General features: G+C 43.5%; 1 protein-coding gene and 1 long non-coding RNA gene across 16 annotated transcripts in view; both read right to left on the minus strand.

Annotated features, from left to right (window-relative positions):
- The window catches only part of SYT16 (synaptotagmin 16), a 322,943-nt gene that overhangs the window by 70,039 nt on the left and 237,784 nt on the right, over positions 1 to 15,120 (minus strand). The window lies entirely within an intron of this gene.
- Positions 7,531 to 13,924, minus strand: LOC149120060 (uncharacterized). Its single transcript, XR_016226709.1, has 3 exons — positions 13,573 to 13,924; positions 12,656 to 12,715; positions 7,531 to 9,489 (listed from the first exon to the last, which is right to left on the minus strand). It is a non-coding gene; the product is annotated as an uncharacterized LOC149120060 (long non-coding RNA).

The following is a 15,120-nucleotide window of genomic DNA, read 5'->3' on the forward strand; positions in this document are numbered from 1 at the left end:
CCATTACCAGCAAACTAAGAGTAGGAGGAAACTTCCTCAATCGGAAGAGAGAACATATCCTAAGCATCACACTCAGTGGCAAAGCTTTAGAATGACTTAGAAGGCCAGCGTCGCGGCTTACTAGGCTAATCCTCCGCCTTGTGGCGCCGGCACACCGGGTTCTAGTCCTGGTCGGGGCGCTGGATTCTGTCCCGGTTGCCCCTCTTCCAGGCCAGTTCTCTGCTGTGGCCTGGGAGTGCAGTGGAGGATGGCCCAAGTGCTTGGGCCCTGCACCCCAGGGGAGACCAGGATAAGTACCTGGCTCCTGCCATCGGATCAGCACGGTGCGCCGGCCGCAGCATGCCTGCTGCAGCGGCCATTGGAGGGTGAACCAACGGCAAAGGAAGACCTTTCTCTCTATCTCTCTCTCTCACTGTCCACTCTGCCTGTCAAATAAATAAATAAAATAATGACTTAGAGACAGCTCACGACAAGAACCCTTGGTCCCATCACTCCGTTTGGCTGCTGGACTAGAGGTCCTGAAAGTGCAGTACCACCAGAAAGACAAAGGAAGTACATGGATTGGAAATCAAGAAATGAAATTTCAAAAATAGGACTTTCCAAGAGAAACCAGCCAGCCTTGAAAAACATCAACAGTTCATCAAGAGCATTTCTGTCTCTAATCAAGACGGAATAACAAAACCCCCCAAAACTTGGGCATGAACAAAGGTCTTCAAGATAGTAAAGTTTACGTCAGCAAAAAGGGGAAAATTACTTGGGGAAGAAATAGCGGTAAGGGAAGTGCTATGATTTCCCAAGCTGAATGCCTACAGCCACCCTCAAGGCCACAGCTCAGAGAACAGAGCTGTTGTTTGCCTGAAGTAACAAGACGGATCAAGGAGAGGTGAAAACGACACTAGACAGAGTAAAACACACTCGCAAGGCCTAACAGCAGACTTGAGCAATACTGAAAACAGAAGACTAATGAGCTCGGAACATAGCAACAATATCCTTCCAGAATGAAACTCAGAGAAAAATTAATTACTGTTAGAACAAAAACATATACACACATGCAAGGTCCCAATGAACAGCGGGACAAAGTCACACCACGTCACACATGCATGGACACCAAGTGGAGATACTTGAAAAAATAGTGGTTTACAAGTTTTCTGCACTTTATGAAAAGTATAATTCCATCAATTCAAGAAAGCTCCACATAGCCTAAGAAAATGGTGAAAATTGTACCAAAGTGTGTTATGCTCAAATTCCTTAAAATCACTTAAAATCAGCCAGGAGCAGAACAAAACCAAGAATAAACACTAATGGAAACTCCACCATTTTTTTAAAAAAGATTTATTTTATTTATTTGAAAGTCAGAGTTACAGAGAGATGTAGAGCCAGAGAGAGAAAGAGAGAGGTCTTCCATTCTGCTGGTTCACTCCCCAAATGACCTCAATGGCCAGAGCTGAGCTGATCTAAAGCCAGGAGCCAGGAGCTGCTTCTGGGTTTCCCACACAGGTGCAGGGGCCCAAGCTTTCCCAGGCCATAGCAGAGAGCTGGATCGGAAGTAGAACAGCCAGGACTTGAACCGGCACACATATGGGATGCCGGCATTGCAGGCGGTGGTGGCTTTACCCACTACACCACAGCGCCAGCACCGACTCCACCATTTTTGTAAACCTAAAATTGCTCTAACAATAGTCTACTTTTAAGTAGTCAAAAAAGAAAAAAATATACTTTGTGTGCACAGGAACATTGATCAGGATGACAGTGGATTTTTCATTGTGAAATCTCACAGTGAGGGCCCAGCACTGCGGTGTAGTGGGCTGAGCCTTGGCCTGCAGCGCCAGCATCCCATATAAGTGCTGGCTTGAGTCCCGGCTGCTCTTCCAATCCAGCTCCCTGTTTATGGCCTAGTAAAGCAGTGGAGAATGGCCCTGCACCCACATGGGAGACTGAGAAAAAGCTCTTGGTCCTGGCTTTGGATCAGCCCAGCTCCAGTCATTGCAGCCATCTGGGGAGTGAACCAGCAGATGGAAGACCTCTCTCTCTGCCTCTCAAATAACTAACATCTTTTTAAAACAAATCTCCATTCTGGATCTGCCTGTTAACATGTAATGATGAAATCTTAGCCGAGGAACATGACATTCCTCTCTCCTCTGCATTCTTACAATAAATGCCATCTTACATTTTAATGCAATAAAACTGTATTACATTTATTAATCATATAGGTATGTGCTGCTACCTTGACCAGCAATTTAACTCTTTATTAACATACTATTCACCAAACATCATCTTTCCCCAACCAGATTGTATATTCTTGTACCCTCACCCGTAGGCGATGCTGCGTTCCTTAACCTGACACACACATGCACAGCACACTTAGTTCAAGAAAGATCATCTAGGGTTCTCTCAGCTTGGAAAATGTTACGGTTCTGTAAGAATACCATTTATCCAGATAATGTGACCATCCCCTGACTCCGCAGCATTTTATTCACTTTGATCAGGACCCCACCTCCTTGTGCCTGCAATACTCTTTGTTCTTCGAAGCGGTCTGCCTCAGGCCTTTACAACCCTGAGAGGGAGCGCTGTCAACAGGCTGCAGCACTGGCTGACCTGAACTGCGTCTAAATTCCCCTTTGCATTCAGAAAATTCTCCCTTCATTGAAGAAGAGCAGAAGTTCAGAGCAATGAACTCAGAATCAGAAGACGGAAGCCCCAGCTCTGGTTATGCCACTCGTTAGCTGGGTGATTTGCTAGGTGTTACTTAACTTCTCTTCCACGTCTTCGTCTATAAATGGGAATAGGTTCCCTGCCTTGCCTTAGGAGGTTTTTGTGAGGAACAAGAAAAATCAAGGGAAGGCACAGAAGAACCCTACTATTTGCTTAGCAGTAGGCTGTACTGCCCGTATTATATGCAATACCTCATTTAAATCATGTGTGGGCAAAGAAGAGCTCTAACATTTGCTAAGCACTAGGCTGTACTCTCCACATTATACGTAATACCTCATTTAAAATGCATGCTATCCTTGGAGGTGGCCAGCACATCCACCCTGAGCAGATGGAGCTTCCGAGGCCCTGAAAAGTTAACTAACGTGGAGGCTTCTTCTGACTCCCCCATTGGTACACTGCTTCCATCACACTATTCTAACCTGATAAACACAAAATATAAATGCCAGGGGTCCCACCCCTCAGGTGTCAGGGGACTCAGACAATGGGCTGGGTCTCACAGTAGCCACAAACAAATGGGAATCAGCGCAAAACCCAAGGAGCCATCACCGGTGCACAGCAGTGAGGAGTGACAAAGTCGCAGAATATGTGCCACTGCAGGTTCTCTCTTCTGCACCCAAAGCAGAGGGTCCTGCCTGGCTGTGCGCCTCTTTCCTGATGAGCCCAGGGGTGGCCTCGGAGTCCACAAACCTCATTCCAAATGAAAAATCCACCAACCAGAGGTGCCTGCAGGATGAAACAGTGGGGCCATAGCTAGGCCCTGTAAAAAAAACCTTGCCCACACTGTGTGTGGAGATGGCAGAGTAGGTCTACAACCTAGCTTGGAAACAGGATAGGAAAAGAAAGAGAACGGAGGGAAGTTCACTCATTTACCAGGATGCCTGCTTAACAAACAGTGAGGACCCCATGATGTGCAGGCCATTTGTGGGGAGCAGAAGCAGACCCCACCTCAGTGGGCTGTAGACAACAAGCTAGCACCTATAGCATTACCAGCTCTCTCTCCCATGACACTGAAAGGTGAGAAAGTCAGACTCACTTAAGAAATCAGAAATAGCCCACATGGGTCAGTGGCTTTTGGATACCACCTGCTCCGCTGTTGGAGCCCCTGGAACTGGCCAGGATTCGGGACCCAGGTTCTTTTGGATTTTAAAATGGCAAATATGGGGGCTGGCACGATGGCACAGTAGGTTAATTCTCCACCTATGGCACCAGCATCCCATAGGGACACCAGTTCTAGTCCCAGCTGTTGCACTTCTGATCCAGCTCTCTGTTGTGGCCTTGGGCCCCTGAACCAACATGGGAAACCAGGAAGAAGCACCTGGCTCCTGACTTCAGATTGATGCAGCTCCAGTCTTTGTGGCCATTTGGGGAGTGAACCAGTGGAAGGAAGACTTTCTCCGTCTCTCCTTCTCACTGTCTGTAACTCTATCTCTCAAATAAAAAATAAAATCTTTTTTTTAAAGATTGCAAATATGTCACTTGTGTCTCTTATTATTTAATACCCGAGTGGAATCTGGGGCAACATCTTATAATAAGACACATTAACAATTAGGACATGAATATTTAGGGATTTCAATGTTCTCATGCCAGTCCAAGCCATACTCAACCTTATGAGAAACACTGCCATTTTAGATGTTTTGGATTTTTGAACTCCAAATAAGGATTTGTAAGCCTCTATCAAGGGTGATATTGAAATGTAAGTTGGGCCAGCGCCATGGCTCAAAAGGCTAATCCTCTGCCTTGCGACGCTGGCACACCGGGTTCTAGTGCCGGTCGAGACACTGGATTCTGTCCCAGTTGCCCCTCTTCCAGGCCAGCTCTCTGCTGTGGCCCGGGAGTGCAGTGGAGGATGGCCCAAGTGCTTGGGCCCTGCACCCCATGGGAGACCAGGAGAAGCACCTGGCTCCTGCCTTCGGATCAGTGTGGTGCGCCGGCTGTGGCGCGCTGGCCGCGGCGGCCATTGGAAAGTAAACCAACGGCAAAAGGAAGACCTTTCTCTCTGTCTCTCTCCCTCTCTCACTGTCCACTCTGCCTGTCAAAAATAAAAAAAAAAGAAATATAAGTTGAAGATAAAAGATAATTATATGAGGGGTTTTCAAAAAGGTCATGGGAAGCATGTATTATGAGGACATTATGCATAGTTTTTTTTAATAAGTTTTACACCAAAATAAATCTCTGATTACATTTTCTGTGATTTTTTAAAAGATTTATTTATTTAAAAGATGTATTTATTGATTTAAAAATCAGAATCAGAGAGAGAGACAGGAAGAGACAGAGAGAGCAATCTCCCATCTGCTGGTTCACTCCCCCAGTTGGCCCAACAGCAGAAGCCAGGAGCCAGGGCCTTCACCCTGGTCTCCCACGTGCCTGCAGGGACCCAAGCACTTGGGCCATCTTCCGCTGCTTTTCCCAGGCCATAGCAGGGAGCTGGATCGGAAGTGGAGCAGCCAGGACTCAAAGGGCACCCGCATGGGATGTCTACCTCATAGGCAGTGGCTTTACTCACTACACCACAACGCCTGCCCCATCTGTAAGATTTTTGAAGTGCCCTAATATGTGGTTGATTCCTAGAAGAAACATCCCAAACCACATGTTAATGTTTAGTAACATCAATCTATTCCATGAAAGATTTATGAATAAAATAATTTTAAGATGCAGAAATCTTCAATAAGCTAAAATTTGTGTTAAGATATGAAAAAATAAGTCTGCAGGATAATATATAGAGCTAGAGACTTGGAATAACTAGTAGGCGGGAATTTATACATACACAAGGAAAACACTAGAAAATGAAAAGGAGGTTATGAACAGGGATCCTGCCACAATTAAGCTGAAGGAACAAACAGCTCATGCTCCCGAAATTTTCTCCATGTGGGGACCAGTGTTCTCAGAGCATCTGAAATCTGCCTTAGTGCAGAGGCCAGAGTCTGATGAGAAATGTGTGTGCATTGTTGCTGTACCCTACAGCTGCCTTTTGGTCAAAACTTGCTGAGCAGGGTGCCAGTGACTCCTCCCCTTCCTTGTCTCCCACGGCAACACAGCCTCTTGTCTTCCCCATTCTCTCTGCTCCTCACCTCAGCTTCGACAGCCAACTCATTTCTTCTGCCATCTCTTGGCACCAGGGCTCTTCTGGCTTCTCCTGGAAGCACCGTGCTCACCGCACTTGCATTCTCCGCACCTCAAGAACAACCCACGGGCTCAAACACCGCTTCTGGAGTGGTGACAAGCAGAACAGATTCTCCAGCACTCTTGTCTGAGCTCTGGACGGATGGATTCAACCCCTGCCTCTCACCCACAGCCTGTATATTCCTACTTCAGCTACACCCACCCTGTATGTTCTCACCTTTTTCCTTTCTTCAGATCCTCAGGTTTACATACCCAGAATGGCCTCCCACACACCCAACCCCAACTTTAACTGCATTCTTCTAAGAGCTGCAAGATGCACCTTCTTCAGGGTCTATTCCTCACCTGCCCCGAAATACAAACCTGACCTTGATGCCATGTCCAAATCCTTGCTCCCCCTGGATTCTGTGCTTACCCCATGGAAGCATTTGCCAAAGGATGTGAAACTCCATTTACATGTAGGACGGGTCTTCAAGAGGTGCATAAAAGTGCACGTTTGAAAGTTATGCATAGATTTCAAATTTTTGTGCTAAAATGAACTTAAAATTCCATTTTCAACAAACTCATTGAAGTTCTCTCCTATGTTCCAGCAGACTGAAAGCCCCAGACAGCTGGAATCAGGCTGCCTCTCTCTGGATTCTCAGAGCCTACAGGGCCCTCTGCAACAGCCACTTAATAAATATTTATTGAGGAAGACAGTAATTCATTAGCTCCATCATCCTGGAGTGGGAGAAGTTGGAACCCTGAAAGCCCTGGTTATGGAAAAGCCCCTGTCACTATAACCAAGCACAGAGTGGGTGCTCATCACGGGTAAGTTCAACCCATCAATTCTATATATTTCTTTAACTTTTATGGGACTCTTCATCTTGTACTTCAGATACCCAGGGATTAAATGAGCTTTTGAGCTCTAGATTTTGGCTCTTTTATAAAACAATACCTTTCAAATTCAAATTATCTACAAAGCAGTGCACAGAACACAATCTGTTGGTAAACAGCTGTGCATAGAACAATAAAACACTGTACCTGTGTTGGCTTCCATCTGCCTCCTTAATGGAATTATATACGTATTCCCTGATTATTTTCTCCCTGTACTCTATTCTTACTTTCTTTATCCTTACATTTTTTTCTCTTAATTCAATGAATCCAACACAATTAAGAGCTATAATCATAGGATAAAGTGATGAACAGGGTAGCCTGACCAAGTAATTAAGATAAGGTAAAAATCAAAGCAGTACACAGCACAAAGAGAGACAATTCATAATTTCAAAATATAATATTCTAAATAATTGAGCTATGTGCTCTTAGAACTACTTCATGGTGAATTCTAGAACATATGCTAAAATTGATCATGATGCAAATTGGGGGAAAGGTGGGTTGCAGTCTCTGGCAACATGTCCAATAACCTTCATCTGGCCCTCACAGTGCTCCAGAAGTAAGCTGTGCCCAGAAAAGCTGGCCCCTATACTCAGAAATGACCATCCTGATGCACCAGGAAAAACAGACACACACAAACACTTGAAGTCACACCAAAAGACACTGCATCTGTCCTACCCATCAAAGTCACAGTAAAACTAAGAACCCTGTAGGCTACAGATGTGAGGGTCAAATCCACCCTCAGGATAGTAAAACTTGCGACACTTTCTAGAAGATAACCATGTGAGACAGCTTTTTTTTTTTTTTCTCATTTGGGAGGAGGGGTTTTGGTTTTTTATTAAAACAGCTTCATTGAGATATAATCACATGACATAGAATTCACAAGTTTTAAGTGTTCAACTCAGTAGTGAACAGAACCATGCATGCATGCCCATGGCTGATGTTAGAACATTTTCATCACTCCAGAAGAAATCCCTGTCTCTTACCCATCATCCCCACTCCTGGGATTCCCTCATTTCCCTGGGGCCTAGGCAGCCATTGATCTACTTTCTATCTGCAAGGACATTTCACACAAAAGGAATCATACAAAATGTGGTCGTTGCCAGTGACTTCTTTCATTTAGCATGTTTACAAGGTGCGTCGATGCTGGGGTATGTGTCAGTTTCATGGATACACCACATCACGCTTATCCATTCATCAGCTTGTGAACTTCTTGGCTGTTATGAATGATCCTGCTACAAACGTGTACACATTTTTGTGGACATAAGTTTGCATTTCTCATGGATATATGCCTAGGAGTGGCACTGCTGGGCCGTATGAGGATAACTCCACATTTAATCTTTTGATAAACTGCTAAATTCTTTTCCAAAGAAGCGGCACCATTTTGCATCTTCAGCAGCAGTACACAAATGCTGTGGTTTCTCCACAACCCCGTCAACACCTGCTTTTATTTGTCTTTGAAAACAGTCGTGCTAGCAAGTGTGAGGTGGTATCTCACTGTATTTTCAGTTTGCCTCTCCCTGATGACTCATGTAACTAGGCATCCTTTCAAGTATTTTCTCTGGACAAATACCTATTCAGATCCTTGGATCATTTTCATTGTTTAAGTGTTCTTACTTGTTTTTCTTCTTTGAAAGACACACACAGGGAGGGGGAGAGGGAGAGAAGGGGTGTGTGTGTGTGTGTGTGTGTGTGTGTGTCAGAGAGAGAGGGAGGGAGGGATAGAGAGACAGAGAAACAGGGAGTGAGGGAGAGAGAGAGAGACAGAGAAACAGAGGGAGGGAGGGGGGAGAGACAGAGAGACAGAGAGAGAGAAAGAATGAATCTCCCATCTGCTGGTTCACTCCCCAAATGCCTACAACAGCCGGAGCTGGGCCAGGCCAAAGCCGGGAGGCTGGACCTCAATCCAAGCCTCCCACGTGAGTGGCAGGGACCCAGTTTCTTTGCCTATCACCTGCTACCTCTCTGGGTACACATCAGCAAGAAGCTAGAATGGAGAGTGGAGCTGGCTCTCAAACCCAGACACTCCAAAATGGGATGCAGGCATTTTTCTGAAATACTACCATTGTGCCAAATGCCCACCCACTTCTGACCATTTTTAATTGTTACTGTCATTTTATTAAGCTGTTAAAGTTTTTGTTTTGTGTACAGATGACATATTAGATACACAATTATAATGCACTTTCTCTCATTATTTTCACTTGGTTGGTAGTACCATTTGCAGCATAAAAGTTTTGAGTTTTGATGAATTCAGCACATCTGTGGTTTTAGTTTTGTCACTCATACCTTTATTATTTCAAAAGGCTGTGCCTCACCAGGGCTACAGAGGTCCACTCCTAGGTATTTTTCTTACAGTTTCCTAGTTACAGCTTTGACGCTTATGTCTAGGATCCACCGTGCGTCTGTTGTTGTGTTTGGTCTGAAGAGGCGTGTTGTCTCATTGACTATCAGCTGCAGACTCCCCAGGTCCATAGCAGCTCTCACATCCTCCTGTCTCCCCTGCAGGGCACTGATTCCCTCTCCACCTTACTCACGCTCTCCCGGCGTCTCACTCCCCACACTGGCTCATGAGCCTTATCTTGTCAAATGACTCAGCTGATGTATGACTGCTGAATTCCTTCCAGAACACATGTCCTTGCTTTGGAAATAAATTCAGGTATGCTATGCCAGTTTCTTTGCTTTTATGTATTGGGGCAAGGCGGGGGGGGTACCCCTGAGGTTACAACGAAGATTTATACTTGGTGCATTTATTTGTTAAACTGTCAGACACATTATTTCCACTTTGACCTGCAGGAGGAAAGAAACCAGTTTATTGCAGTTGTGACATAAGATGAAGGTACATTTTCATCTGTGATTTGTAAAATATCTCTAACAGCTACTTTTCAACTGTCCTCTGGCTTTCAAGATATACTTTCACCATAATATTTTAAGGTCAAATTAAACATTTTATTTTCTATATGTTTTTTCAGAAATACTACATTTTCTAACATATTTTAGGGAAATATATTTTCCTTAAGCTTTTTATGCTAATTTAACATCAGAGATGCTTTTAATTCCATGACATATCTTTCAAAGATGGCTGATACTGTAACTTATGACATAGTATCAGATGGTGTATTTCTAAAAATACTAAATTTACTTTTGTTTATTTTAAAATAAATCAATTCAGGTGGATTAATACCCTCAAGTAATCAGGGATAAAAATTTCTTTCATCCATTGCAGTGACATAGTAGTAGGAAAATGTGGTGCAACAACAAGACCAAAGGACTCTGTTTCAACCTAGATGCCCACTGACTGACGACTGGATAAGGACAATGTGGTACACATACAAGATGGACTATTACTCAGCCACAAATAAAGGAAATCCTGACATCTGCAACAAAATGGAGGGTTCTAGAGATCATTATGCTAAGTGAAACAAGCCAGAGCCAGACAGAGAAACATAACAGGCTTTTTCTCGATTGTGGAACTCAGAGACAGCACGGAGACCGTGCAGATGTCATGGTTTTTGGTCTGTAGTTGTAACTATCACTACACTGACTCATACCACGCACGTGACAACCGGCCCTTTCCCCCTGCTGTGATCACTGTCATGAATCCCTCCTTTGTGATATTAATGCCTGTGTTTTGAAGAAAAATAATACATGTGTGTATAGAATGTATACATATGAAGTGAATGACGATGTTAAACACTGTTAAACCTTAAACTATAAACTCATATATATATGTATATATAAAAAGATTGTGCTTACAATAACATTCCATTCCTAAAAAGATACCAGTAAGTTCTACTTTTGATTAACTAAATCTTTAAAATTTCTTAAATTTACATTAATGGCTTTTTAAAAAATAAGTTTAGAAGCTCTACAATCATCAATATTGTGCTTTTTAAATTTTTTTAAATTTATTTGAGAGGTAGACAGAGGGAGAGACAAAGTCTTCTTTCCATTGGTTCACTCCCTAAATGGCCACATGGCCGGAGCTACACCAATCTGAAGCCAGGAGCCAGGAGCCAGGAGCCTCTTCCTGGTCTCCCATGCGGGAGTAGAGGTCTAAGCACTTGGGCCATCTTCTACTGCTTTCCCAGGCCACATCAGAGAGCTAGATTGGAAGAGGAACCGGTGCCCATATGGGATGCCGGCACCACAGGCGGAGGATTAACCTACTGCACCACAGCGCAAGGCCCTCAATATTACACTTACTCATACTTCTATAAGTTCTGGATAAGAGTTCTTCTTAATAACTAGTTAGACATTTAGAGCCAAAAAAATCATTGCCATTTTTTACTATCATTACCTTATATGTATTCATTTTTATAATCTCAAAAAATAATACCTTTATAAACACAAATAAGAATTTTCTCTGTGCTGGTTAAACAAAACCATCCTAAGTTGATGAATATTACAAAATATAGATTCAACGTTGTCACGACTGCCAGGAATCTTTAAGTAAATGATCTTTGATTCTTTTTGCCACAGGCTAACAGACCTTTAGTGTAGTGTGATATCTTAATTCTCACCTTACATAAAATGAAATTAAAATTCAGCAAGACTAAATGCCTTTTCCACGGGGAAGAAAATGAAAGAATTACTTTAACATCATCTAACATTTCTAAGGACATTTAAAATGTTACTAGCAATGCTGACCAACATCAGCAGAAGGCTGGAGTCAGGAGCCGGACGCAGGCAGGGCGCCCAGGCAGGACCTGAGATGAGGGCCTCCTAGCTACCAGGCTGAACACCTGTTCCCCAACAGTCATTCAGATCCAGATAAATCTAAAGCCTTCCTGTGAGGATCAAACTCTGACTGAAATCCACCCACTCTGACTTTCAGTACCAGGCCTATCTCCTTCATGGCAGGGATTAATCAGGTAGAGGTGATTTCCTGATTGACCCAGGGAGGGGAGTTTGCATGGAGTCACTGTGTCAGTCATTTTACCACCTCCATCACCACTGTTCATGTGATGGAAACCACGTTCACTACACCCTCAGTTCTGTTTCCTTGCTGGAAACACTAAGAAACTCTTCTGACTTCTAATCTTCTTTGAGCCTCTCTAACACTATCTTCTCACTTCTGGGCTCACATTTGCCTTCCCTGTTTTCATGATTAGTAGAAGTGAAAGATGCCCCAAAAGTTCAACTACCTGTTCATGCAGATTAGTAATTATTTGCCTTTCAAATGAGGTTGAACTATTTTTTACCACCTTTAAAATATACTGTGAACATCATCTCCATTTCTGAACAACTCTACAGTGTTTTTCTAACTATAGTGGTTGTGCTAAATGTGAACAGGCCTGCAAATGAATGCAGTTTAGCGCTCTCGAAATCCAGACGGGCAAGTCTCTTTCTCTGAACTCAACCAAGCCAGAACACTTTGGAAGGTATGATTGTGTTGAATAAAGGGGTGGGGGGAGGACTGGAATTTTATTTGTTCATTGTGATCTGGTGTTTTTGTAATGCACTCATTTTCAGATGGGCTTTAAAGGAAACTGGCAAACATTAAAGTCCATTTTCATAGTTCGGGGAAAATCTGTACCATATAGCTATGTGCTATATAGATACATCAGGTAACCCTCAGTGCAACACCATGAGGCAAATGCTGTTTATTTCCTTTACCTACTAGATGACAAACGAGCTGCAGATGAGGTAATGTGCCCAACATCAGTTAGGCTTCAATCCCAGACAGCTCGGTGCAGGCATACATGTCACTCAACTTGAAATCAGGTTGGCACCTCCAGTGTCTGCTAACAACCAAATACAACAGAAGTTTGTGCCCTTGATGTTCTTTCCTGGGAACTTTTTACTTTACAACTACAAAGGCCACTGTCTGACGTTCTATTTTGTTTCATCAATGCTCAACTCCCTTCAATAATACTCTCTTCACTAATTGAGAGAAAGTTAAACCTCCCCCTTTGAATGTGATTAACAAATAATCAAATAAAAAAATCCATACTGTGCTGCAGACCAATCAAAGCCTCTTTCTGCTCCTGGCAAGATGAAACAGGTGGATCAACTGTAATTGTGAGAAAGAGAAAGTGAGAGTAATAAACCAAATTGATAGCACAGAAGTGGATGGGATTTGGGCTGCTACAGAGATGACCTTCGTGTATCATTTATTTTCCAACAAATTAAGGTAAATTGGTGTCGCATCTGTCTCAGTGTAACTCCTCATTCAGATATTTCAAAGTGATTTCCACACAGGGGTTTGCCACTTTTTACAATGGTTGAGTTTTCAATATCCCATCAGCAAGTTCTATTTATAACACTTTCAGCTGGCGCCGCGGCTCAATAGGCTAATCCTCCGCCTAGCGGCGCTGGCACACCGGGTTCTAGTCCTGGTCGAGACACTGGATTCTGTCCCGGTTGCCCCTCTTCGAGGCCAGCTCTCTGCTGTGGCCTGGGAGTGCAGTGGAGGATGGCCCAAGTGCTTGGGCCCTGCACCCCATGGGAGACCAGGATAAGCACCTGGCTCCTACCTTCGGATCAGCACGGTGCGCCAGCCACAGCGCGCCGGCCGTGGCGGCCATTGGAGGGTGAACCAACGGCAAAAGGAAGACCTTTCTCTCTCTCTCTCTGTGTCCACTCTGCCTGTAAAAAAAAAAAAAAAAAAAAAGTTCTATTTATAACACTTTCAAAACCTGCCCCCACCCCTGGCTGTAAAGTTACTTACTTCTCTACTATAAAGGATCTCATCTCTAAAAAGGAGTCAGAGAAATATTGGCAAAAATGCTTCCATCTGAGAAGAGACATTTCAACTTGGCCTTGTACTGAATCTTTTCAGTAATGGTCAAACTTTCCCACTACCCTCATCCCCTTTACAAAGCCAAACACCCCATGGCTCATCTACCCTGCTGGAGAACAGTCACCTACCGACTGCTGCTAAAATCTGTCAACTGGCAAGTGACGTCTTCTGACTTGTGAGCCATTTCCAAAAGGAAGAAATGAGAACTGCCATCTGGGAAGTGGGAAGAAAATACAACTCGGCAAAAATATTTCAGGAAACACAGGCAAACACAGAAACAACACACGGCACGTTGATGTGTCCACACACATACACACAGAAAGGCAATGGCCTTGACGTAAAAGCAACAACCCCCTCCTACTACTTAAACTTTTCTTTCCCAACTATTCTAACATGCAAAGGGAGGTCAGAGAGCGAGGGACAGAACAGCTGGAGTCCATCGCTAGCTTCCCTGACTCACTACTTGACTTCAAGCAAACCACCTGTTAGGAATTTAGAGTGTACTTGTACTTTATCAATTGGCAAAGCAGGTGTGAGCATTCTCACCTTCCACAAATCAGGCAGCTCATTTAAATGAGGATTTCAAAGAACTCTGCTATTCTGGGAACAGAATTCCCGAAAGGAAGTGTAACATAGCATTTTTAGAGTCCCATGTGACCTCCAAACACTCATCAAGGATCTTTACAATCAGGAGAGAAGCACCAGTGGGCATCAGCGCTTGCTCACACAGGTGCAGTGTGAGGTATGACTGCTGCTGCACTGGAAGAACGTGATGCTCTTCAGATCAACCCTTCACCTCATCTCCACCCAAGGACCCCGTCATGCCTGACTGTGGGGGTCAGGCCAGCTCTGTGGGAACCTTCACCTGAAAGGTGGTTGTCCAAACCTTCACACACTGCTTGACGCTATGACCGCAGGCTGCATTTTCCATTGGGGGTAGAGATAGATAAAATATACCAGCAATGTGTTTTAAATTAAAAACATAATACTAGTTCTATGAGCATTCCCCAAAATGAGAATCTTAGGAATAAGTATTTCTCCAAAGGGACAATCTATGAAGACAGTAAATGACAAGTTGGACTTCATTAAATTAAAAACGTTTGCTTTGTGAAAGACACTGTCAAGAGAATTAAAAGACAAGACACAGACTGGAAGAATATGCTTTTAAAGGATATACTTTATAATGGACTGTTTTCCAAAGTGTACAAAGAACACTTAAAATACAGCAATAAGAAAATAAACAAAGTATCTGAACAGATATCTCACCCAAGAAGATACACTGATGAAAAATATGCATATAAAATATGCCTAACATTATGTCATGGGAATTGCATATTAAAACAACAATGGGATACGACCATCTACTTATTAGAATGGCAAATGCTGACAAAGATGTGGAACACCAGGCATCTGGTAGAATAGCAAATTAGTACATCCACTTCAGAAGGCACTTAGCAGTTTCTTTCTTATAAAACCAAGACTTTACTGCAATTGTACCTCAGTGTTTACTCAGGGAAGCTGAAAATGTATGTCTATACAAAAACCTGCACATACAGGTTGATAATGCTTTATTCATAGTTTCCAAGATCTCCTTCAGCAGGTGAATGGATAAATAAACTGGCCAATCCAGACAAATATACAACACGAAAAGACATGGAGAACCCTTAAATGCATGT

The sequence above is a fragment of the Oryctolagus cuniculus genome, chromosome 20 (assembly GCF_051225735.1).
Source record: "Oryctolagus cuniculus isolate XC-2025 breed Fujian yellow rabbit chromosome 20, ASM5122573v1, whole genome shotgun sequence".
Lineage (NCBI taxonomy): Eukaryota > Metazoa > Chordata > Mammalia > Lagomorpha > Leporidae > Oryctolagus > Oryctolagus cuniculus.